This window comes from Rhinopithecus roxellana, chromosome 2, assembly GCF_007565055.1.
Source record: "Rhinopithecus roxellana isolate Shanxi Qingling chromosome 2, ASM756505v1, whole genome shotgun sequence".
Classification (NCBI taxonomy): Eukaryota; Metazoa; Chordata; class Mammalia; order Primates; family Cercopithecidae; genus Rhinopithecus; species Rhinopithecus roxellana.
Genome location: NC_044550.1, coordinates 169,657,363 through 169,683,668, shown reverse-complemented (window position 1 = coordinate 169,683,668; position 26,306 = coordinate 169,657,363). Strand labels below are relative to the sequence as shown.

General features: G+C 45.5%; 2 pseudogenes across 1 annotated transcript; both read left to right on the top strand.

Annotated features, from left to right (window-relative positions):
• The first annotated feature begins 1,249 nt into the window (after positions 1–1,249).
• LOC104662077 lies at positions 1,250–1,925 on the top strand (annotated as a pseudogene). Its single transcript, XR_747936.2, has one exon. The product of XR_747936.2 is annotated as a 40S ribosomal protein S8 pseudogene (transcript).
• Positions 1,926–11,598: 9,673 nt separating this feature from the next.
• On the top strand, positions 11,599–13,266 carry LOC104662076 (annotated as a pseudogene).
• The last annotated feature ends 13,040 nt before the right edge of the window (positions 13,267–26,306 follow it).

Genomic DNA, 26,306 nt, shown 5'->3' with positions numbered 1-26,306 from the left:
GAGGGGAGGAAATGATAGGTCAATATATTTATGAGCAGAGATGCAAATAGCCTAAATAAGACATTAACAGGCTGGGTGCCATGGCTCATGACTGTAATCCCAGTACTTTGGGAGGCCAAGGCAGGCAGATTGCTTAAGCCCAGGAGTTTGAGACAAGCCTGAGCAACATGGCAAAATCCCAACTCTACTTAAAAAAAAAAAAAATTAACTGGGCATGATGGCATGCACCTGTAATCCTAGCAAGTCAGGAGACTGAGGCACAAGAATTGCTTGACCCCAGGAGGTGGAGGTTGCAGTGAGCCGAGATCACACCACAGCACTACAGCCTGGGCAACAGAGCAAGACTGTCTTTCTGGAAAAGAAAGAAAAAGAAAGAAAGAAAGAAAGAAAGAGAGAGAGAGAGAGAGAGAGAGAAAAAGAGAGAGAAAGAGAGAAAGAGAGAAAGAGAAAAGAAAGAGAAGAAAGAAAGAAGAAAAGAAAGAAAGAAAGAAAGAAAGAAAAGAAAGGAGTGAGGGAGGAGGGAAGGGAGGAGGATGAAGGCAGAAGCCGGAGGAGAGAGGAAGAGGCAAAGAGAAAGAGCAGAATCAAGAAAGCGACCAGCCGCCTCCCGCCCCCCCCTCCCATCCCCCCCTCCTCCCTCCCGCCCCCCGCCCTCCGGCTGGCGGGCGCGTGGCCGGTGCTGGCCCTGCAGGTTCCTTCCGAGCCTCCCCCAGGAAAGAGCAGCACGAACGAGTCTCAGCAGGAAGGAAGGAAGGAAGGAAGGAAGGAAGGAAGGAAGGAAGGAAGGAAGGAAGGAAGGAATCTATTACCATCTTTTCCAGCAATGGATATATGGAGAAAAAAATTATGATCATCGAATAAATGTTGACAAGGTATTTAATTAAATTTAATACCAATACCTGATTAAAAATCTTAGCAATCCAGAAAAGTATGAATCTACATTAACTTGGCCAGGTGCAGTAGCTCATGCCTATAATCCCAGCACTTTGGGAGGCCGAGACAGGAGGATCACTTGAGCCCAGGAGTTCCAGACCAGCCTGGACAACATAGCGAGACACCATCTCTACCTAAAAGTTAAAAACTTATGGTGACATGTGCCTGTAGTCCCAGCTACTTGGGAAGCTGATGCAGGTCGATCATTTGAGTACAGGAGTTCAAGGTTGCAACGAGCTATGATTACATCACTGCACTCCAGCCTGGGTGACAGAGCAAGAACCTGTCTCTAATTAAAAATAATAATAATGCTCTTTCCAGCCAGCGCCGAGCGATGGGCATTTCTCGGGACAACTGGCACAAGCGCCGCAAAACCGGGGGCAAGAGAAAGCCCTACCACAAGAAGCGGAAGTATGAGTTGGGGCGCCCGGCTGCCAACACCAAGATTGGCCCCCGCCGCATCCACACAGTCCGTGTGCGGGGAGGTAACAAGAAATACCGTGCCCTGAGACTGGACGTAGGGAATTTCTCCTGGGGCTCAGAGTGTTGTACTCGTAAAACAAGGATCATCGATGTTGTCTACAATGCATCTAATAATGAGCTGGTCCGTACCAAGACTCTGGTGAAGAATTGCATCATGCTCATCAACAGCACACCGTACCGACAGTGGTACGAGTCCCACTACGCGCTGCCCCTGGGCCGCAAGAAGGGAGCCAAGCTGACTCCTGAGGAAGAAGAGATTTTAAACAAAAAACGATCTAAAAAAATTCAGAAGAAATATGATGAAAGGAAAAAGAATGCCAAAATCAGCAGTCTCCTGGAGGAGCAGTTCCAGCAGGGCAAGCTTCTTGCATGCATTGCTTCCAGGCCGGGACAGTGTGGCCGAGCAGATGGCTATGTGCTAGAGGGCAAAGAGTTGGAGTTCTATCTTAGGAAAATCAAGGCTCGGAAAGGCAAATAAATCCTCGTTTTGTCTTCACCCGTGTAATAAAGGTGTTTATTGTTCTGTTCAAAAAAAAAAAAAAATAATAATAATAATAGCAAAAAAACCCTTCTGTGTGACAAATAAGCACACAAACAAAATATAAAGACAAGTGACAGATGAGAAGAAAATATTTGTAACATATTGTGGACCCTGGAGAATAATATTTAAGTACTTGATTACGTCTTGTGCATGAAATCCTGTGCTGGACCTATCACTTGTATCATTTCATTTTATTTTCCTTCCTTCCTCCCTCCCTCCCTCCCTCCCTCCCTCCCTCCCTTCCTTCCTTCCTTCCTTCCTTCCTCCTCCTCCTCCTCCTCCTCCTCCTCCTCCTCCCCTTCCTTCCTTCCTTCCTTCCTTCCTTCCTTCCTTCCTTCCTTCCTTCCTTCCTTCCTTCCTTCCTTCCTTCCTTCCTTCTTTTTGATGAAGTTTTGCTCTTGTTGCCCAAGCTGGAGTGCAAAATGGCGCAGTCTCCGCTCACTGCAACCTTCACCTCCCGAGTTCAAGCAATTCTCCTGCCTCAGCCTCCTGAGTAGCCAAGATTACAGACACATGCCTCCACACCTGGCTAATTTTTTGTATTTTTAGTAGAAATGGAGTTTCACCATGTTAGTCAGGATGGTCTCAAACTCCTGGCCTCAGGTGATCCAGCCACCTTGGTCTCCCAAACTGCTGGGATTACATGTGTGAACCACTGAACCTAGCCCTCATTTCATCTTTAAATCGAGTCCCTGAGGCAGTGGTGCCTGAAACCATTGTTCAGAAGAAGACACTAAAAATTGGAGAATTTAAGCACCCTGCCCAAATCCCATGGCTCAGAAGCTCAGAAGCGAGTTAGGGTTCCAACATGGAGCTAACCTGGCTCCCACACCTGCCACCATTTATCTCTCCAGGAACTAGCATGATTCCTCATCTCCTAAAGTCACTTAACTTATTCTTTGTGCTTTTGATGTGTTTGTTTCTGGACAGATTGCCTGAAAGGGTCTTTTCAGTGGAAAGGTCCTGAAGTGAAGATGGAGAATGGGTGACAAAGCTGTCACATGCCTTCCTTCTCATGAACTCTTGAAAAGCAATCTTTTTCCTCAGCTTTTTCTTCTGCTTTCTTCCTTGGCTTCTGAATTTCCTGGGGTGGCCCCAGTTTCCAGCCAGTGGAGAGCTGGGCTTGGTTGCCCCATTCCATAGCATGCCCAACCTCTTCCCCTTTCTCATTTTCTTGTGACAGGGAGAAAGAACGGAGTGTGGGTGAACCCTCTGAATTATCTGATTGTTCTGTGGACGGGCCAGACCAGGCTTGGCTTGACTGGCTTGACCTGCTCTGCTGTTTCCTTTTCTGTCCCTCACTTTTTCTTTTTTTAGATTAGGTCTTACTCCACCACCAAGGCGGGAGTGCAGTGGCACAATCACAGCTCACTGCCGCCTCCACCTCGCGGGCTCAACTGATCCTTCCACCTCATCCTCTGAGTAGCTGGGACTACAGGCACACATCAGCACGCCTGGTTAATTTTTTAATACATTTTTTTTTGGAGAAGTGGGATCTTACTGTGTTGCGCAGGCTGCTCTTGAACTCCTGGGCTCAAGTGATCCTTTCACCTTGGCCTGCCAAATTACTGGAATTACAGGTGTGAGTCACCGTGCCCAGCCTTCTGACTGAAGGATGTAGACTGTCCTGTGTTTCTGTGAGAGGGTCAGTCACTGTTATTTAGGATGTTCTGGAAAGGGTGACTGCTTGTCAGTCCCTCTCAGAGCCCCTTGAGCATCTGAATCAGAGTTAGCAAACTCTGTCCATCTCCTCTGCCATTATCCCTTTCTCTCCCCCATCAACTCCTTCTATGCCTTCCTACTCCTAGTTTCCAAGTCTCCAAGGTCAAATTCAACTTCCTAAAGCACAGATTTTATCACATTTTTCTTTTGCTTAAGAATCTGTAAGAGTCCACCAGTGAATTTTCAAAATAAGGTTCATGGATGTTACATTGGAGTCCAGAAGTGTTAGATATTCTATTTATTCTTAATCCAAAAGTTAAGAAAGAAACAGCTTGGGTACTAGATAGCTGGTATATTGATTGTCACTAGTGTCCCACTTGGCCCATCTGTCAGACAGTTTCCTGAGTCATGGTGTGTGTCAGAAATATCATAATGCAGAGGGCCAGAGAGGAGGGGTGTATTCTCATCCACTCCCTTTCAGTCTATTGCCAAGTGTTGCAATTTCCATGAGTCTAGCTCCATGAATTCCTACGGCCTCAGGATATGGTGGAGAAAAGATTCTTAGAAATGAAACATGCATGATTCTTTGCATATAATCATGCAAGTCCATTCTAAAGTGTCTGTGGGGATTTTCCTTTCCCTATTGGAAACAAAGGCATGACATTTCTGGCAGTTCTTGGTAATAAAAAGCCTTGTTGTCCTTTTCAGTCATATCTCTGTCTTCAGACCTCTGGTCTAGGAAGGGGAGTAGTAGTGGCCAGATTGTCTCTTTAAACCTCTCTTTCCTTGGAGCTAGAAGTAGGAGGAAGGAAGAGAGGTAAGGGATAGAGAGTTCTTATTTGGCTGGTACTTAAATAATCTGACCCCATGCTTTCTAGAGCTGGGAGGTTTGTGGAGCTGACTCTCTCTCGTGGGCATTTCTATGGGTTTTCTGGAGACTCCCTTGCTAGGGCTGTTCAACAGCAACTCCACAGTGGCAGGCAGTGTTTCTCTTGCCCCTGGCTGCTCCTGACATAGCCTCTGTTTCTACCTCCAATGGTTCACATCACAGCCTCTTACCACCAGGGTTCTCTCTGGCTGTAGGCTGCCATCTTGGGAGGATCTCTTCTAAAATGACCCAGGACATATTCTTATTGCAAGCTCATGTCTGGTCCTTGCGTTAGAGGGAACTTCAGCCACTTCTGACCCACCATTGGAGGGGAGGAGTGAAGAGACTTCTCAGATGTTCAGCCATAGGGAGTGAGGCTGGTCCATGGAGGCCCAGCTACAGGTGCCCTGAGCTCTATGCAAGGTCAGGTGAAGGTTCTCTCGCTGGGTTGAGGTTTGGAGGGCACTCCCCTCCCAACTCTCTCTCGGTGCATCAAGTGCTATGGGCTACATTGTCACTGTGTATGTTGTGGGCACCACATTGATTCTGCTTCCTGGGTTCAAATCCTACCTCTGCCTCACTAGCAGTGCGAACTTGTGCAAATTTTTGAAAGTCCCCATTCCTCATCTGTAAAATAGGGGAATGTTAATGCCTACCCAGTATGGCTATGATAAGCTCAGTATATTTCTAATACTTGGAACAGTACCTGGTACTATATGTATGCATGTGTGTGTGTGTGTTTGTGTGTGTATATTAGCTATTATTTTTACAAAATCAGGACCTTTAGAGTAGAATTTTTATAATTCTTTCTAATGAGATGGTGGCCTCTCTGCAAGGGATACTTGTTTCCATTTATAGTGGTAATGCACTGTTCATTTCAAAAATTCCTAATTTATGTTTTAAAAAGTAAGTTGAATTAAATAAAACTATGAATTAGACAGAAGTGTTGGAAAGCATGGCAAGCATTGTGATGGTGGCATACAAATGACTGATCTTTAGAGGTACAAGTCTAGTAGCTCTTGAGTTCATAATGGCACTCTAAGAAGAACCTGACCAGTATTCTTCCTTATCCAGAAACCTTCATGGAATGAATAGTTTTTTTGTTGTTGCTCAAGATGGAGTCTCGTTTTGTTGCCCAAACTGGACTGCAGTGGCGTGATCTCAGCTCACTGCAGCCTCTGCCTCCTGGGTTCAAGCGATTCTCCTGCCTCAGCCTTCTGAGTAGTTGGGACTACAGGTGTGTGCCATCATGCCCAGCTAATTTTTGTATTTTCAGTAGATAAGGGGTTTCACCATGTTGGCCAGGATGATTTCAATCTCTTGACCTCGGGATCCACCCACCTCAACCTCCCAAAGTGCTGGGATTACAGGCGTGAGGCACCGCGCCCAGCCAACATAGTTTAATTTTATCTCAACTTGGCAATATTATCCAAACATTGTTATTTGTTTTCTTCTGAACCCCTTCTTCAATAAACCAAACAAAAAAAACAAAAACAAAACCAACAGCACTGAACAACTTGAACATGAAACCCCAGTATGTATTTGCTTAAAATGTGAAAATTATACTTACGTATGACAGACAGAATAGAGTAGTAGTCATGAATGTAAGCTTTCCAGCCAGACCATGGAGTTCAAATCCCAGTTCTGCCACCTGTCTACTATATGATCTTAGAGGGATAGCTTGACCTTTTGGTGCCTGGAAAGTAGAATTAATAATACCTACCTCATAGAGTTGTTGTAGGGGTTCAATGAAATGATATATGTAAGCTATTAGAATGTTGCCTGACATAGAATAAAAACTCATTGACATTACCTATTATGATGATTACCGTGCAGCAAAATAGGTACCTTATAAAATACTTTAAAATTATAAATGTAAGATTAAGATAGGCGGTAATTCCAGTACTTTGGGGGGCCGAGACAGGTGTATCACTTGAGGCCCGGAGTTCAAGACCTGCCTGGCCAACATGGTGAAACCCCATCTTTACCAAAAAATACAAAAAAATTAGCCGGGCATGGTGGCATGTACCTGTAATCCCAGCTACTCGGGAGACTGAGGCAGGAGAATCGCTTGAACCCAGGAGGCGGGTTCAAGTGAGCCAAGATCGCACCACTGCACTCCAGCCTGGGTGACAGAGTAAGACTCTGTCTCAAAACAAACAAACAAACAAAAAACAAAAAAAGCACAAATGAACGAACAAAAAGGGATCAAGATTACAGAGGTTCTGTTATGTCCCTTCACCCTCATGAATTGTCTTGTGATGTCTGGGGTGTATTCACCCCCACTTTGGAAACTGCTTGCTTAAGCACTGATAGGAACATACTATGTCCCTGGGTATTCCGATTTTTGAGATGCTCTGTAAAGCTTGGAGGACTGTGGGTGGGTGGATTCTTCCATGCTTGGATTATGCACACTCTCATTTCTGCACAAACCTCTTGACTTCTCTGCTTGTAAACAGTAATCAAGTAGGGTTGAATGTGGGGCCGGGAGTTGCAGGCTCCTTGCCAGTCCTACCCAGTCATTCCTAAGTATGGAGGCTGCACGGGCTCTGCCTCTTGCCTTGCATCTGCCACCCTGTGCTTAAGCAGCTCCCACAGAGCTTAACTCCTGGAGACAGTGGCCGGTGGCGACAGCTGCATGTCAGTCTGTGCTGTGAAACCAGTCATCCTTGTAACCAAATGTGAGAGCAGCAGATTAAAGCAGAATTACCTAAAGATAGGTTTGTAGGACACACACTGGCCGAGTCCCCTGCTGCTAGCAGCTGCTTTTCTTGACATGGGGCCAACCCAGAAACTTTGCGGGATACCCTCAGATGCTCCAGCAGCTCTAGAGAGGTGGTGATGGCCCTGGAACTGCTGAGAGCAGCTGGTTTTATCAGGGATGGCTGAACGTCTGGATCAACAGTGAAACCTCTGACTCTTTGCCAGGGAGTGGGCTGGTGGGCGCTGCGTCGACAGCCGTGACTAGTAAACCCAGCGGGAACCAGGTCTAATTACAGTAGAGCTACAGAAATTGCCCCCACATTCCAGCTGCTTTAAGTCAGATAATTTTAGGGTTGAGAAAGACCCTAGAGATCACCTAATGGATCCCAAACCTAGCTGCTTACAGCATCAATGAGAAGCCTTAAAATTCTTATAGTGAATTAGCTCAGTCATATAAAACAGTGGAGAGGCTGAGTCACCACATCATTCTGTGTTCCACTTAGCTTAAGAAATGGAGGCCGGGCGCAGTGGTTCCCGCCTGTAATCCCAGCCCTTTGGGAGGCTGAGACAGGCAAATCACTTGAGGTCAGGAGTTCAGGACCAGCCTGGCCAACATGGTAAGACCCCATCTCTACTAAAAATACAAAAATTAGCGGGGCCTGGTGGTATGTAATCCCAGCTATTCAGGAGACTGAGGCAGGAGAATCACTTGAACCTGGGGGGCAGAGGTTGCAGTCAGCCAAGATGGCACCACTGAACTCCAGTCTGGGTGATAGAGTGAGACCCCATCTCAAAAAAAAAAAAAATTTTTCCCAAGCATTCCCAGTGACCCAGTGATGAGCTGGGATTGGTGAATAACCACTCTCACAGGGGCTTGCCTGAGTGGACTGAGCACCTGTGTTGAAGTTAAAAAACCTGACATCCCATCCTGATGGTGCCACCTCCCACCTGTATGACACCTGGCAAGGGGCATATTCCCCAAAACCTCAATTTCTTCACTGTAAAAAGGGGATAAGGACAATAAACTACCTTTCGAGCTTATGCATGTATATGAAGCTCTAAAACACTACACAGACATAGGACTTAAGGGCTCATGCCAAGGGCTCATGCAGCCTAGGGTTGGTCAGCTCCAGTGACAGGAGGCTCATTACTTTCAAAGACAGTACCCTCTCCTTTTTTTTTGAAAGCTCTGATGGACAAAAGGTCCTTCCTTATTCTGAGTAGAAATCTGTTCTCTGTCATTTTCTCCTATTGGATTTAATTCCACCCCTCAGGGAACCACAGAATAAACTTAATCCTTAATTTGCAGACCAGTCTTTTGAATAATTGAAGACAATATAGCCTTTTGGCTTGCCTTCCCTACCTCAATTTTAGGCTTCTCCACACACTGTACTGAGAAAGTCCCTTTATGAATAAGCAATATTCCCAGAAATTACCATAGGCATGGCCACATTTCAGCAAACCAGAGAGGCTGTGTTCCTGGATTAGTGATTCAGGAAAATCCATTTAGCCTCTAGCTAATTAAATCCTCCAGTCACATCAAATCAAATTGTTAAATTAATCACCTGTGCTATGGGATCTACTTATTAAAGTATTTGCTTAGTAAATGTATAACATCTATGCAACCCTTTTATGTGCCAGGCACTGCTCAGTGATTTGCATATACTCAGTTCTTATGATAAAACCTGAAAGGGGACCACTGTTATTATTTCCATTTTACAAATGAGGAAACTGAGGCTCAGAGAGGTTAAGAAGGTGCCCAAGATGATGCAGCCAGTAAGTGACACAGTGGGGTTTGGACTCAGGTCTGGCTGACTCTAAAGCCCATGTGGGCCTGGCACGGTGGCTCATGCCTGTAATCCTAGCACTTTGAGAGGGCCAAGGTGGGAGGATCACTTGAGCCTAGGAGGTTGAGGCTGCAGTGAGCCATGATCATGCCAGCCTGGGTGACAGAGTAAGACCCTGTCAAAAAAACAAGGCCGGGTGTGGTGGCTCGCACCTGTAATCCCAGCACTTTGGGAAGCTGAGGCGGGAGGATGGGTTGAGCCCAAGAGTTTGAGATCAGCCTGGGCAACATGGTGAAACCCCATCTCTACAAAAAAATACAAAAAATTAGCCAGGAGTGGTGGTGTGTGCCTTTGGTCCCAGCTACTCGGGAGGCTAAGGTGGGAGGACTGCCTGAGCCCAGGAGGTAGAGGCTGCAGTGAGCCAAGATCACAACACTGCACTCCAGCCTGGGTGACAGAGCAAGACCCTGTCTCAAAAACAAAACAAAGTAAAGCCCATGTGCTCAGGACTGTGGCAATAGCCTCCTGGGGTAGAAATTCTAAAACAAACGAGCCTAGAATTCCAAAATACTCTCTTAACTGGAACTAAATCAAACTATTTCATTTGAAATTATTTGATAAGAAGAAGCTGGCCATTTTACTTTCAAGAATAGGATTTTTTTTTTGTTTTCTTTTTAGATGGAGTCTCACTCTGTCACCCAGGCTGGAGTGCAGTGGTGCAATCTCAGCTCACTGCAACCTCCGCCTCCTGAGTTATAGCGATTCTCCTGCCTCAGCCTCCTGAGTAGTTGGGATTACAGGCACCCACCACCACGCCCAGCTAATTTTTGTATTTTTAGTAGAGACAGGGTTTCACCATGTTGGCCAGGCTGGTCTTGCACTCCTGACCCCCAAGTGATCCGCCCACTTTGGCCTCCCAAAGTGCTGGGTTTACAGGCATGAGCCACCGTGCCCAGCTGTTTTGTTTCTTTTTGTTTTTTGAAGAAAAATGTACATAACATGGAAATGCACAGATCCGAAATGTACAGATTTGTTGAGTTCTGGCAAACATATAAATCTGTCTTAAATTCCAATCAAGATAAAATAGGTTCATCACTACAGAAAGTTTTCTCATGCCCTGCCTAGCCAGTTCCCAGCCCTGGAGGTGACTGTCCACTGTTCTGATTTCTGATACGAAGATTGATTTTTGCCTATCCTTGGCATGTCATGGGTGGACTCATGTAGTGCATACTCTTTTGTGCCTGGCTTCTTTTGCTCAACATGTTTTGAGCCTCAGTCTCCTTGTGTGTGCATCAGCTACTCCTCTTTTTCACGGCTGAGTACTACTCCATTATATGAATATACATATTCTCCATTCCTTTTTTTTTTTTTTTTTTTTTTTTTTTGAGACTGAGTCTCGCTCTGCCGCCCAGGCTGGAGTGCGGTGGCCGGATCTCAGCTCACTGCAAGCTCCGCCTCCCGGGTTTACACCATTCTCCTGCCTCAGCCTCCTGAGTATCTGGGACTACAGGCGCCCGCCACCTCGCCCGGCTAGTTTTTTGTATTTTTTAGTAGAGACGGGGTTTCACCGTGTTCGCCAGGATGGTCTCAATCTCCTGACCTCGTGATCCACCCGTCTCGGCCTCCCAAAGTGCTGGGATTACAGGCTTGAGCCACCGCGCTCGGCCCTCCATTCCTCTTATAACAGGTTTTAACACTTTGATACATCACATAGATGTAATAATATGTAAAATACTCCTTTATTCATTAGGCAAATGTCTTTCCAGAGCTTTCTCTATGCAAGGTACTATTGGAGGTGCTAGGAGACTCTGGTGAAAGAAACCGAAGCCCCTGCTCTCACAGGGCTTCTCTCTATAGCAGGAGAGAAAAACAATATAGAAGAAATTGAAGGAATGAACAAAGCAGTAGTGGGAAGTGCTATGAACATAATAAATCTGAGTGAAGGTGCCAGAGTTGCTTGTAAGGACGTTGGGTTTTCCTTTTTTTTTTTTTTGAGACAGGGTCTCACTGTCACCCAAGTTGGAGTGCAATGGTGCAGTCTCAGCATTGCAGCCTCAACCTCCTACCTCAGCCTCCTAACTGGGACTACAGGCACCACGCCCAGCTAATTGTTATTTTTGTAAAGACAGGGTCTCACTATGTTGCCCAGGCTGGTCTCAGGTCTTCTTTAGAAGTCACGCAGGCCCACGTGAGGGACCTGGAAGAGAACCGGGGTCGTACAAACAGTGGTACTTGAACAGTTTCACAGCTTATGAAACTCCCTGGCATTGATTCATTCACCATTATTACCCTCTCTTCATTTTTTTAGATGAGAAAACTAAGGCATAGAAAGATTAGCAACTTGTCCCAGGACAAGTGTCAAGTCCAGGTCTTGAACCCAGGCAACATAGTGCTGTGGTTACCACACATGCTTTGGAATCAGACAGGGCCAAGTTCGAAGTCCTCTTTCACCTGGATGTCCTTGGGCATGTCACACTCTGAGTCTCCGTTTTCTCATGCATCACATGAAGGGGATGCAGCCTAACTCACAGGGTTGTTAAAACTGAAAGATAATCTTAGGTAAAGAATTTAGCGCGCTGTCCACCGCCGCTGCCTGAGCCGACTTCGCGCCGACCGCCGCTGTCCGATTCTTGGTCCAGAGCCCGGACGTGGTCTGTGGCCCCGAGGCCATCGAGGCTCAGTACGAGTACCAGACGACGCGCGTCAGCAGCGAGGGCGGCGTCCTCAAGGTGCCCCTCAAGTCCACGCGCTTCACCTTCCGGACCTCCCGGCCGGCAGATGCCCAGGCTAGGGGTCATGCTTGTCGGCTGAGGTGGGAACAACGGCTCCACGCTCACCGCCGCGGTGCTGGCCAACCTACTGCGTCTGTCCTGGCCCACACGCAGGGGTCGCAAGGAGGCCAACTACTACGGTTCGCTGTCTCAGGCGGGCACCGTGAGCCTGGGCCTGGACGCCAAGGGTCAGGAGGTGTTCGCGCCCTTCCGCGGCTGCTGCCCATGGTGCCACCCAACGACCTCGTGTTCGATGGCTGGGACATCTCGTCGCTGAACCTGGCAGAGGCGATGCGGCTCGCAAAGGTGCTGGACTGGGGACTGCAGGAGCAACTGCAGTCTCACATGGAGGCCCTGCAGCCCCGGCCTTCGGTATACATCCCAGAGTTCATCGCGGCCAACCAGAGCGCGCGCGAGCGGACCGCCTCATCCCGGGCACGCGCGCGCAGCGGCTGGAGCAGATCCGCAGAGACATTCGAGACTTCCGGTCTAGCTCAGGGCTAGACAAAGTCATCGCGCTGTGAACGGCGAACACGGAGTGCTTCTTTCTGTGAGGTGGTCCCAGGTACACGGCCGAGAACCTGCTGCGCACCATCGAGCTTGGCCTGGAAGTGTCGCCCTCCACGCTCTTTGCCGTGGCCAGCATCCTGGAGGGCTGTGCCTTCCTCAGTGGGTCCCCACAGAAAACCCTGGTGCCCGGAGCCCTTAAGCTCGCGTGGCAGGCCGGGCTTACGTGGGCGGAGATGACTTCAAGTCAGGCCAGACCAAAGTCAAGTCCGTGCTCGTGGACTTCCTCATCGGCTCCGGCCTCAAGACCAAGTCGACTGTGAATTATAACCACCTGCGGAACAAAGACCAGCAGAACCTGTCGGCACCATCGCGGTTCCCTCTGAGGAGGTGTCCAAGAGCAACGTGGTGGACGACATGGTGCAAAGACACCCAGTGCTGTACGCGCCCGGCTAGGAGCCTGACCCCTGCGTGGTCATCAAGTACATGCCGTATGCGGGCGACCCCAAGCGTGCGCTGGATGAGTCTACCTTGGAGCTGATACTGGGCGGAACCAACACGCTGTTGCTGCACAACATGTGCGAGGACTTGCTGCTGGCCGCTCCTGTCATGCTGGACCTGGCGCTGCTGACCGAGCTGTGCCACTGCCTGAGCTTCTGCACTGATGACAACACCGAGCCACAGACCTTCCACCCCATGCTGTCCCTGCTTAGCTTCCTCTTCAAGGCGCCACTGGTGCTGCCGGGCAGCGCGGTGATCAATGCACTTTTCCGCCAGCGCAGCTGCATGGAGAACATCCTCAGGGCCTGTGTGGGGCTCCCGCCACAGAACCACGTGGTCCAGGAGCACGCGATGGAACTCCTGGTGCCTGGCCTCAAGCGAGTCGGACCCGTGGCTGCCACCTGCCCAGTGTCAAACAAGAAAGGACCGGTACCCGCTGCCACCAGTGGCTGCACGGGTGATACCAATGGACACCCGCAAGTGGAGGAACCCCAGATGCACACCACCTGAGGCCCTGGTCACACAACTTCCCGGCCTTTCCCCGCTGTCCCCCAGGACCCAACCTTTCCAGGCGCCCACAAAAACAATAAAGCCAGTGTCACTCAGAAAAAAGAAGAAAATTTAGCTCTTTGCGGTCGGGTGCGGCAGCTCACGCCTGTAATCCCAGCACTTTGGGAGGCCGAGGCAGGCAGATCACTTGAGGTCAGCAGTTCGAGACCAGCCTGGCCAAAATGATGAAACCCCGTCTCTACTAAAAATACAAAAATTATCCGGGCATGGTGGCCCATGCCTGTAATCCCAGCTACTTGGGAGGCAGAGGCAGGAGAATCGCTTGAACCCGGGAGGTGGAGGTTGCAGTGAACCGAGATCATGCCACTGCACTCCAGCCTGGGCAACAGAGCAAGACTCTGTCTCAAAAAAAAAAAAAAAATCTTTACGCTCATGTTCATTAATTCATTCAACACATGTGAATTTATCATCTACCACTAGGTAGGGAGGATGCAATGGTGAATAAGCAGACACAGCCCCATCTCATGCAGCTAATAGCCTATCATTAGAATAATAAATTTGATAAAGAATGTAGATAAAGCACATGGAATGCCAACTTAACATAGTCTTGGAGAAGTCAGAGAAGGCTTCCTGGAGGAAGGGATGTTTAATCTGAAAAAGTTTATCCAGTGAGGGAAATGTGAAGGTGGGAGAGGTTTATTTGTAGTTGCTTTTGGGTGTGATTTTGGTTTTATAAATCAGATACACTTGCATGAGAATTGGAAGGCACATGCATGGTGCCATGAGTAGTATATCATTGCTGGTTTTTCTGGAACATATTTCATTGTCTGGGTACCAGCTTCTTGGGTATGAGAGGCAGGGTGAGGCTCATCTATTTTTTGTTGGCTTGGATCTCTCAGGTGTGGTGTGGCTCTAAATCTAATACTCAGAGTGCTAACAGCTGAAGAGGTGTGTTTCTGAAGCCAGCAGCTTCAGTAGTCCTGCCTTCCTAGCGGTTGCAGTGTCCCTGGTAGGCTGGTCCTGGGGCCTGGTCTGGAGCCCATTGCTCCAGCCCTTCCGGTGATATTTGTAAATTCTTTTTTTTTTTGGAAATGGAGTCTCATTCTGTCGCCCAGGCTGCAGTGCAGTGGCGCAATCTCAGCTCACTGCAATGTCTGCCTCCCCAATTCAAGAGATTCTCCTGCCTCAGCCTCCTGAGTAGTTGGGACTACAGGTGCCCGCACTATGCCCGGCTAATTTTTGTATTTTTAGTAGAGATGGGGTTTCACCATGTTGACTAGGGTGTTCTGGAACTCCTGGCCTCAAGTGATCCACTAGCCTTGGCCTCCCAAAGTGCTGGGATTACAGGCATAAGCCACCATGCCCATCTGTTTGTAAATTCTTAATTTCCTATTTGAAATCCCTTTCTGCTTAAAATAATTGGAGTGGTTTCTATTTCCTGCAACTGACTCTTCCTTATACTACTGAGGTACAAGTAGATTCATTTATTTAGTTGTTATTTCTGAGTACCTAGAATGTAGCAGGCACTAGTTTTTGGCTCTGAAAATATAACAATGAACAAGTCCAAGGTCCTGCACCTTTGTCTTATTATCATGGCAGTTACATTCTCTATCAGAGCTATCCAATACCAACAGAATGTGAGTTACATGTGTGTTTTAAACATTTTAGTATCTGGCCGGGTGTGGTGGCTCATGCCTGTAATCCCAGCACTTTGGGAGGCTGAGGTGGGCGGATCACCTGAGGTCAGGAGTTCGAGACTGGCCTGGCCAAATGGCGAAACCCTGTCTCTACTAAAAATACAAAAATTAGCTGAGCTTGGTGGCAGGTGCCTGTAATCCCAGCTACTCAGGAGGCTGAGGCAGAAGAATTTCTTGAACCCAGGAGGCAGAGGTTGCAGTGAGCCAAGATCACACCACTGCAGTCCAGCCTGGGCAACAGAGTGAGACTCTGTCTCAAAAAAAAAAAAAAGAAATTAGTATCCATATTAAAAGAATAAGTGAAATTAACCTAACACATTCAGAATATTATCGTTTCAACATGTGCTTAATATAAATATTGATTAATGAGACGTTTTATGTACTTGTTTCATGTTAAGTCTTGGAAATTTAGTGTTTAGTTTTTACTTACAGTACATCTCGATTCAATGCAAAATTTTTATTGGAAATACTTCATGTGTATTACATTTCGTTACATTTATGGTTGAAAAAGTAGATTCATCACTAAGAGGTTCCAGATATACTTAAATACTTTCCACTAGCCAAAAAAAGTACCAAAAACAATTTTTCCTTAATATTTGCATCCACATTGACAAAACTTGTTCATCCTTTCTAGAAGGATTTGACTTTGGAGCAAAAGTTTATCAGTTTCAAAACTATATCTGTCCAAGTTAAGTAAATTAACCAACTCTTGAGTCAAATCTGAAGCATACTACATAATTGAAAAATAACTCAAAATTTATCAATGATAATCATGTCCTTCACATTTTTTTCTGTCTTTGCAGCTTAACTTACATAACATGTCTCAATTAAATAAAAATAACTTGCCTATTAATTTCATTTAGAAAAAAGTATAAAATCATTGTTATTGATTTGTATTTTAAGTTTCAGTTTCGCCGGGCGTGGTGGCTCACTCCTATAATCCCAGCACTTTGGGAGGCCAAGACGGGCGGATTACCTGAGGTCGGGAGTTTGAGACCAGCCTGACCAACATGGAGAAACCCCGTCTCTACTAAAAATACAAAATTAGCTGGGCATGGTGGCACATGCCTGGAATCCCAGCTACTTGGGAGGCTAAGGCAGGAGAATCGCTTGAACCTGGGAGGCGGAAGTTTCGGTGAGCTGAGATGGAGCCATTGCACTCTAGCCTGGGCAACAAGAGGGAAACTCTGTCTCAGGAAAAAAAAAAAAAAAAGTTTCAGTTTCAACATTCATTAAATGTCTAGCTATGTAACAAATAAACTTTTCCTTACCTTGGAGTTTCAAGTTTAGTTCATCCATGTGCAGTGTAATTTTTTTCTTTTTTCTTTTCTTTTTTTCTTTTTTTTGAGATAGGGTCTTGCTCTGTCACCCAGGCGGCAGTGCAGTGGAACGATCTGGGCTCATTGCACTCTCCACCTCCCAGGCTCAAGTGATCCTCCCATCTCAGCCTCCTGAGGAGCTGGGATTACAGGCATGTGCCACCACACCTGGCTAATTTTTTGTATTTTTGGTAGAAACAGGGTTTCACTATGTTGTCCCGGCTGGTCTCAAACTCCTGAGCTCCAGCCATCTGCCTCCCTCAGCCTCCCAAAATGTTGGAATTACAGGCATGAGCCACTGCACCCAGCCAGATATGCAGTGTAATTTTGGTGAGAAAACATAAATCATGCTGCCATTTTTTGTCTTTGATTATGGGATAATTTGCCAAGCATTCCCTTTGTTTAAAGAAAATCTTGAATTGGAGTTAAAAATACAGTAACCCTTTGTAAAGCTCTTCTGTGACTCAAAAAGCATTGACAAAGACCACAAGATCATTAAATCTGTCATCTTTTATTTCTTTCAACTGTTCCTTAAACTGAAGATGATTCATAGCATTTGAATGAATACAATGAACAATGTTAATCTATGATGCTTTTCACAGAGTCGGCTGCAGAAAACTAAGCACAACTATTTTCAAAATATATCACCTAATGGGATAAGCAATAAGGAAAATGTTAGTCTCTTATTTGAAAATTCTAATACATCCAAATTTTTGATTCAGCATAATGGAACTACCATTTGTGGTGAAAGAGACTAATTTTTTTCTTGTCTGGCTAGAATTCTTCTTTGACAGTTATGAAAGATTTAAAAATATCCATGCCGTGTGTTAGTTTCTTTTAGGCTATGAATTGACATTTCTTCATAAATTTGAAGTCCTTTGAGACAAAATATAACCAAAGTATTAATTGCACAGTGTATATTATATCAAATGACTCATCTGAAGCTAAAGTACTTGTGATTTTTCAAGATTATTGATTGGTCTTTGCTATTGTTAGAAAAGTCTTCATATTTTATGGACAATTATTTGAGGGCTCAATTGAAGAGCTTTCTCTTCTTGTGAAGTATCTTTTTAAATCTTTTCCTCAGAATTTTCTAACAATATTTTCATTGTCAAAAAATAATGTATTTTACCATTTTTTCACCTAAAAGTGTTTTTCAACTGAGTACTGTGGCACGTGCCTGTCGTCCCAGCTACTTGAGAGACTGAGATGGGGAGGATCACTTGAGCCTGGAACTTTGGGTCCAGCCTGGGCAACATAGTGAGACCCCCTCTCTAATAAGTAAATAAATATATTTTAAAGTGTTTTTCTTTTGTGAAAGAATTCCAGTCTTTTTATAGCTGGTCAAGTTTATAAGCACAGATCCTGTTTAGATTTGTTTAACAATTATTTTAAAATTAAACATTATTGATGGCCTGGCACAGTGGCTCACTCCCCTAATCCCAGCACTTTGGGAAGTTGAGGCGGGCAGATACCTTGCCTCAGGAGTTTGAGACCAGCCTGGGCAACGTGGTGAGACTTCACGTCTAAAAACAAAAAGAAAGGAAAGGAAAAAAAAAAAAAAATAGCTGGGTATGTTGGCACATGCCTAAACTTCCAGCTATTATACTTGAGGCTGAGTTGGGAGGCTCACCTGAGCCCATGTAGGAAGAGGCTGCTGTGAGCCAAGATTGTACCACTGTACTCCAGCCTGGGTGACAGGATGAGAACCTGTGTCAAATAAAATAAGCATTATTGCTTGATATCTTCTCACATAGGAAAAAAAATTAAATATTCGACAAATTTTTGTCGAATGTTTAAGTTACCCAAAAACATTCAACAAATTTTTGTTTAATGTTAAGTCTGTCTTTAGGTAACTGATTTTGTTGATTCTTTTTTTTTTACTATTGAGAAGAAACTTCTTATCAAATCCACTATCATATGCTGAAAATGTCTCTTAATATTGTCCACTTTATTATTTTATTTAATTAATTAATTTATTTCTTTTGAGATGGAGTTTTGCTCTTGTTACCCAGGCTGGAGTGCAATGGCATGACTTCAGCTCACGGCAACCTCTGCCTCCCGGGTTCAAGCAATTCTCCTGCTTCAGCCTCCTGAGTAGCTGGGATTAAAGGCATGTGCCACCAAGCCCAGCTAATTTTGTATTTTTAGTAGAGATGGGGTTTCTCCATGTTGGTCAGGCTAGTCTCAAACTCCTGACCTCGTGATCTGCCCACCTTAGCCTCCCAAAGTGCTGGGATTACAGGCATGAGCCACTGCACCTGGCCACTTTATTATTTTAATAAGATTATTTTTTCTCTCACAAAAAAATTGCTGCAGCAAATTGCAGTTGCTTTTTGTCATCTTTTTTTTGGCTTTACTCTTCAGGTACTAGTTTCTGCATCTCCACTCAATTCTGCATCCGTAGAATGCCTTTGCTTAAAACTTTTAAATTTGCCCATACTTTTTTAAAACTAAACAAATTTAATTGCATGATAATTAAAATCAGTATTTCAATCTACCTCTTACTGTCTGCAGAAAGTATTTGTTTTTTTGTTTTGTTTTGTTTTGTTTTGTTTTGTTTGTTTTTGAGACGGAGCCTCGTTCTGTCGCCCAGGCTGGAGTGCAGTGGTGCGATCTCGGCTCACTGCAAGCTCCGCCTCTTCGATTCACGCCAGTCTCCTGCCTCAGCCTCCGGTGTAGCTGGGACTACAGGCGCCAGCCACCACGCCCGGCTAATTTTTTGTATTTTTAGTAGAGAGGGGATTTCACCATGTTAGCCAGGATGGTCTGGATCTCCTGACCTCTTGATCTGCCCGCCTCAGCCTCCCAAAGTGCTGGAATTACAGGCGTGAGCCACCGTGCTCGGCCTGCAGAAAATATTTGAATAGGCCGGGCGTGGTAGCTCACGCCTGTAGTCCCGGCACTTTGGGAGGCCGAGGCGGGCGGATCACTTGTGGTCAGGAGTTCGAAACCAGTCTGGCCAACATGGTGAAACCCCATCTCTACTAAAAGTACAAAACAATTAGCTGGGCATGGTGGCTTTAACATGGGAGGCGGAGACTGCAGTGAGGCGAGACTGTGCCACTGCACTCCGGCCTGGGTGGTAGAGCAAGAACCCGTCTCAAGAGAAAAAAAAAAAAAATTAGGATTTTACTCTTTAGTCTTTACTCCTTCAGGATTGACTTCGAGAGCTGAGTTCCTAGAGTCAGGATAACCATCGTGCTCATTCTCTCCCAGCTGAGTGCTTGAGGTTCACCACCCTGTACCCCACAAACCAACACAGGGCCAGCACGGAGCAGACATGAAAAACAAATATCGAGTTGAAAAGCACCAAATGAAAATGAACTTCAAGCTGAAGGTCCAGGACCCTCGCTCTTCTCCAGTGACTCGCACTGCAAAACTGACTCTCCCTTTTCTTTCTGTCCTTTACCACCGAATCTCCCGAGACCAGCTGATTCTTCCCTCTCTGGCCCTCTAAATGCATCTTCTCCTCTGTGCTCCCTGCATTTCTGTATAACCCTTGTAAACCCAAGTCCAGATTTCTGCGCCTGCTCCTGATTGGTCTCTGGGCTCTCCCTGACCCTGTGGACAGCTAAGTTAATGCCACTCAACCTTCCCAAACAGGAATTCCTTCTGGCACCCTCTGCTGACCTGTGTGACTGCCTCCTTTGCCAAAGATGCAGGTCAAATTCTTTAGCCTGTCTCGACTAGCCTGGCAACATGGCAAAACACCGTCTCTATAAAATAAAAATTAAAAAAAATTTTTAAATTTCTTAGCCTGATGTTCACAGCACTGCATAACCCAGATTTATAATTGGTCAGTAGAGGAACTAGAGGCACAGATGGGTACTGAACACTTGGAATGAGGCTAGTGTGGGCAAAGTGAGAGTCTGTCTCAAAAAAAAAAGAAAAGAAAAGAAAAGAAATGAGGCTAGTGAGACTGCAGAACTGAATTTTTTGTTTTGTTTTGTTTTGTTTTGTTTTCTGAGATGGAGTCTTGCTTTGTCCCCCAGACTGGAGTGCAGTGGCATGATCTCAGGTCACTGCAACCTCCATCTCCCAGGTTCAAGCAATTCTCCTGCCTCAGCCTCCTGAGTAGCTGGGATTACAGGTGCATGCCACCATGCCCTGCTAATTTTTGTATTTTTAGTAGAGACGGGGTTTCACCATGTTGGCCAGGCTGGTCTCGAACTCCTGACCTCGTGAGCCGCCCACCTCAGCCTCCCAAAGTGCTGGGATTACAGGTGTGAGCCACCACACCTGGCCTGAATTTTTAATTTTAAATTAAAAAATGAAGCATTTATAATATTTTTCTATGAACACAGTTTACTGTTTTGCTAAACTACATTTCACATTAATCTTTGCATTACATAAGATATCATTATTGTAGCTTACATGTAGGGCGAAAACATAATTTCTTTTTTTTTTCGTTTTTTTTCTTTGGAGACAGAGTCTCACTCTGTGGCTCAGGCTGCAATGCAGTGTGCAGTGGCGTGATCTCTGCCCACTGCAACCTCTGCCTCCCAGGTCAGGCGGTTCTGCTGCCTCAGCTGCCTGAGTAGCTGGGATTACAGGCACCTGCCACCACACCTGTCTAATTTTTGTATTTTTAGTAGGGGCGGGGTTTCACCAGTTGGTCAGGCTGGTCTTGAACTCCTGGCCTCAAATGATCTGCCCATCTTGGTCTCCCAGAGTGCTGGGAATATAGGTGTGAGGTACCACGCCCGGCCATAAACATTATTCTTAATGTTACACATTAACACGTCAATGAATCACTTCAGTTCAAAAATTTTAAATATACTTATGTGTCAGTGTAATATAGTTATTCACATATTTTCTTTTTTCTTTCTTTCTCTTTTTTTGGGGGGGGGGACAGAGTCTTGCTCTGTCAACCAGGCTGGAGTGCAGTGGCAGGATCTCAGCTCATTGCAACCTCCACCTCCCAGGTTCAAACGATTCTATTCTCTTGCCTTAGCCTCCCAAGTTGCTGGGACAACAGGTGTGTGCCACCAAGCCTGAGCCGAAAACCTAAATGAATTTGACCTCCTCTCTCTGTCTGTCTGTCTTGAGAAAGTACTCATTGTTCTTGAAATGTCCTTGAAACATATTTTCTTGCATAATTTGCTGTTAGCTGTATTTTTTAAATGGCTTGAGTTTCTAGATCTGACTGGATTGAACATCTGCTACACACTCTTCTGCCCTTGAACCAAACAACTACTATGTATACTTTTGGAGAGAAAGCAGTTTACAAAAAACAATGCTCAGTATAATCCCCTTTTTTGAAAGAGCATAGACAGAGAAAAGAGTGGACAACTGTCATCTTAAGGTGGCCATAAGAAACTACAGCCAAGAGACAGTGACCCTGGGTCATTGTCATTGCCATTCTGGTACCTAAACGTTAACAGTTGTGATATCTGGATGATGAAATGTGACTTCTGATTTCTTCTTTTGGCCTCGGAATAATCTAAAATATGTGTGTGTATTTTAGAAAAAGCAGAAGAAAAACAATGAAAGTTTGTGTTTTGTTTTTCTTTTCTTTTTTTTCCTGAGAATAGTCTTGCTCTATCACCCAGGCGAGAGTGCAGTGGCATGATCTCGGCTCACTGCAACCTCCGCCTCCGGGTTCAAGCAATTCTCCTGCCTCAACCTCTTGAGTAGCAGAGATTATAGGCATATGCCACCACGCCCGGCTAATTTTTGTATTTTTGGTGGAGATGGGGTTTCATCATGTTGGCCAGGCTGGTCTCGAACTCCTGACCTCGTGATCCACCTGCCTTGGCCTCCCAAAGTGCTGGGATTACAGACATGAGCCACCACTCCTGGCCTGAAAGTTTATTAAATAACTTGAGAGGAGCATCCCATGGTGTCTGGCCTCCCTCCAGTGATTCCAGACCTCAAGTGATAGACCCCTTTGTCAGGGAGATGTCTCCCAGGGTGTTTGGGAGGTTGAAAAAGAGGCCAAAGGCCCAGGAAGATAAGAGGGGGATGCAAGGGCTGAACGTTGTGGAGAGAGGCGTGGAGATAAAGAGGGGCTACTTGGGGCTGGGAGGAGAGCAGAGGGAAACGGGGCAGGCACCGTGGCTGGGAGCCATCCTGTGCCATCCTGAGCAGTTCGAACTTAGTGGGAGGAGGCAAAGGAGGCTTGAAGCGGGAGGTAGTGTGGTTACACGCATTTTGCAGCAAGTCAGTGGCGGCAGTGCAGCGGCTCCCCAAGAGTGGCAGGTTAGGTAGGAAGCTGCTGAACAAACCTGGAGAATGACGATGGGTGTCAGGCAGTGGGGAGTACTGGGATTCTATGGACCTTCTAAGGTTGAATCAGCCACAGTGGACAACTGTGAGCTCCTCATGGGAAGGAAACATGTCATATGGATCTTTGCATTCCTGAGATCCAGCACCATATCAAGGTTAGGGGTGGAGGTGGGAGGGTGGCTTCCGACTCCATGCTGCTGGGACTTGAAGAAGCCAGGCAGGCAGCTCCCCACTCCTCTCCCACCCCTGGCCACTGGCCACCCCTCCCGTTTGCCATCATGGGTACATATTTTGAGGATGCACATTCCAGCTAAGGCCAGATGCTCTTTTCCCTTTTAATTTACTTTCTGAAGTTGAAATAGGCCAGGCCCAGTGACTTACACATGTAATCCTAGCACTTTGGGAGGCCAAGGTAGGAGGATCACTTGAGCCCAGGAGCTCAAGACCAGCCGGGACAACATGGTGAGACCTCAGCTCTACAGAAAAACTTAAAAATTAGCTGAGATGAGATCTCACTATGTTGACCAGGCTGGTCTCGAACTCCTGAGCTCAAGTGATCCGCCCACCTCCACCTCCCAAAGTGCTGGAATTACAGGCATAAGCCACTGCACCCAAGTAGTTATTTTAAAATATGCAGTAAATTGTTGACTCTGTCACCCTGTTGTGCTATCAACTACTTGACCTCATTCGTTCTATCTAATTATATTTTTGTACCCATTAACCATCCCCACTCCTCACCCCCCATTACCCTTCCCAGCCTCTGGCACCCATCCTTCTATTCTCTATCTCACTTGTTTTCATTTTTGGCTCCCACAAATAAGTGAGAACAGGTGAAATTTGCCCTTTTTTGTCTGGTTTATTTCACTTAACATAATGACCTCCAGTTCCATCCATGTTGTTGCAAATGACAGGACGTCATTCTTTCATATGGTTGAATAGTACTCATTTGTGTATACATACCACATTTTCTTTATCCACCTGTTTATTGATGGACACTTAGATTGCTTCCAAATATTGCCTGTTGTGAACAGTGCTGCAATAAACATGGGAGTGCAGGTATCTCTTCGATATACTGATTTTCTTACTCTTTGGTACATACCTAGCAGTGAGATTGCTGGATCATAAGGTAGTTCTAGTTTTAGTTTTTTGAGGAACCTGCAAACTGTTCTCCATAGTGGTTGTACTAATTGACATTCCCACCAATAGTGTACAAGGGTTCCCTTTTCTCCACATCCTCGCCAATATTTGTTACTGCCTGTCTTTTGCATAAAAGCCATTTTAACTGGAGACGGTATCTCATTGTAGTTTTGATTTGCATTTATCTGATGATCAATGATGTTGAGCATTTTTGCATATGCCTGTTTGCCATTTGTATGACTTCTTTTCAGAAATGTCTATTCAGATCTTTTGCCCATTTTTAAATTAGATTTTTAAAATTAGATTTTTAAAAAATTTTTTAATTTTTAAATTTTTTTAAATTAGATTTTTTCCTATAGCATTGCTTCTTATATATTCTGGTTCCTTGTCAGATGGGTAGTTTGCAAATATTTTCTCCCATTTTGTGGGTTGTCTCTTCACTTTGTTGATTGTTTCCTTTACTGGGCATAAGCTTTTAACTTGATATGCCCAATGCTTTCTTGTAGTAGTTTCATAGTTTGAGGTCTTAGGTTTAAGTCTTTGATCCATTTTAATCTATTTTGATTTGATTTTTGCGTATGGTGAGAGATAGGGGTCTAGTTTCATTCTTCTGTATATGAATATCCAGTTTTCTCAGCACCATATCTTGAAGAGACTGTCCTTTCCCCAGTGTATGCTCTTGGCACCTTTGTTAAGCATTCATTTCTTTCTTTTTTCTTTTTTTTCTTGAGATGTAGTCTTGCTCTTGTTGCCCAGGCTGAAGTTCAGTGGCGCAATTTCGGCTCACCACAACCTCCACCTCCCAAGTTCAAGCGATTCTCCTGCTTCAGCCTCCTGAGTAACTGGAATTACAGGTATGTGCCACCATGCCTGGCTAATTTTGTATTTTTAGTAGAGATTGGGTTTCTCCATGTTGGCCAGGCTGGTCTCGAACTCCTGACCTCAGATGATCCGCCTGCCTCGGCCTCCCAAAGTGCTGGGATTACAGGTGTGAGCCACCGTGCCCAGCCTTAAGCACTTATTACTATTGGTTATACATCTAGGAGTGGAATTGCTAGCTCATAGAGTAGGCATAGATTTAACTTTAGGAGACACTAGCAAATGGTTTTCAAAGGGCTTGGATCAATTTACACCCAACTATTAATATATGCGAGTTCCCATTGTTCTGTGTCCTCAGGATAGAGGCTTTGAATCCTCTCATTTTTCCCATTTTGTAAATCAGGAAACTGAGGCTTGGGGATGCTAAATAATCTACTCAGGTTAACATAGCTAGTGAGAAGTGACTCTCCAGTGGAATCCAGATACTACTGCAAATTCATTGCTGCCTGTCACACCACGTTTCATATGAGGATAGCAAGCAAATGGTATACATCATGTGTATTGATGGAATTCTGAGAAAGATGAGATCAATGTTAGGCTTTGCCAAAGAGTTGGAACTTGAACTTGGTTTCAAAGGTTGTGTAGAGCACAGAGAAGGCTGAGGGCTCTCTGGGCAGAAGGGAAGACTTGGCTAACGGCAGGGAGAGGAGAAGTATATTGGGGTTGGGGGTGATGTAAGGTTGCCTCTCTCATTTGAGAACTGCTGATCTGGTTGGTGTCTCTATCTCAATGTTGTCCTTGGGTTCCTCGACCAAAGGACCATAGTCGCTGCAGTAGTCCTCACCTCCTGAAGTCTCCATTCTTTGTTCACTTTCTCTTGTTGGAGAGAAAGTAGAAGCATAGTTTAGCCCACATAATCTGACCTCCCTTTTTATTTTGAGCTACAGTTTGGGCTGCTGCAGCAAAAACACATGGACTGGGTGGTTTTAGCAACAGACATTTCCTCACAGTTCTGAAGACTGAAAAGTCCAAGATCAAGGTGCCAACTGTTGGGGTTCCTGGAGAGGTTTCTCTTCTTAGTTTGCAGAAAGACATCTTGCTGTATCCTAACATGGCAGAGAGAGAGAGAGACAGAGAGAGAAAGAGCATACACTAGTCCCTTCATCTCCTTACAAAGGCACTAATCCCATCATGAAGGCACTCACCCTCTTCCCTCACCTGACATTAATTACCTCCCAAAGACCTCAGCTCCAAATACAGAACACAGTGGGGACTAGGGCTTTAACATACAAATTTTCAGGGGACACACACCTGCAGTCCATAGCGCTCACTCTCTTCTATCTGTTCAGTGAAACACTACTTTATTCACCTTTATTCTCTGTATTTCAGGTGATCAAGTCTAGTCTTTCCAATAAGACTATAATCCCCCTGAGGGCAGGGGCAGGGTTGTGCCCCTCTTGTGTAACTGACAGTCCTTAGGGCTTTTCTGGGATACATAGGGCATAGAGACTTAATGTTCACTTGTGCTGCTTATGGATTGATGAAGTCACTCCCGCCTTTAGCTTACCCATAGGTCTGATTCCTTTCCTCACAAGTCTTCTGTTATTGCAAGCGTGTGGCCTTTCAAGTCCCTGCAATGAAAAATTTGTCAGCTGTTTAGACTCCTGTGATGAATTAATCTAGGTATAATGAAATGTTCCTTTTCTTCATTATTATTTCTCACAGTTTGGTATAGCTGGGAAAACTCAGAAAACTAATTCTAATTAATTATAAGCTGGAAATCGTGTCTGGGAGAAGGGTAAGAATTGCATGTAATTTCCTCTCCACTCCTAATTCC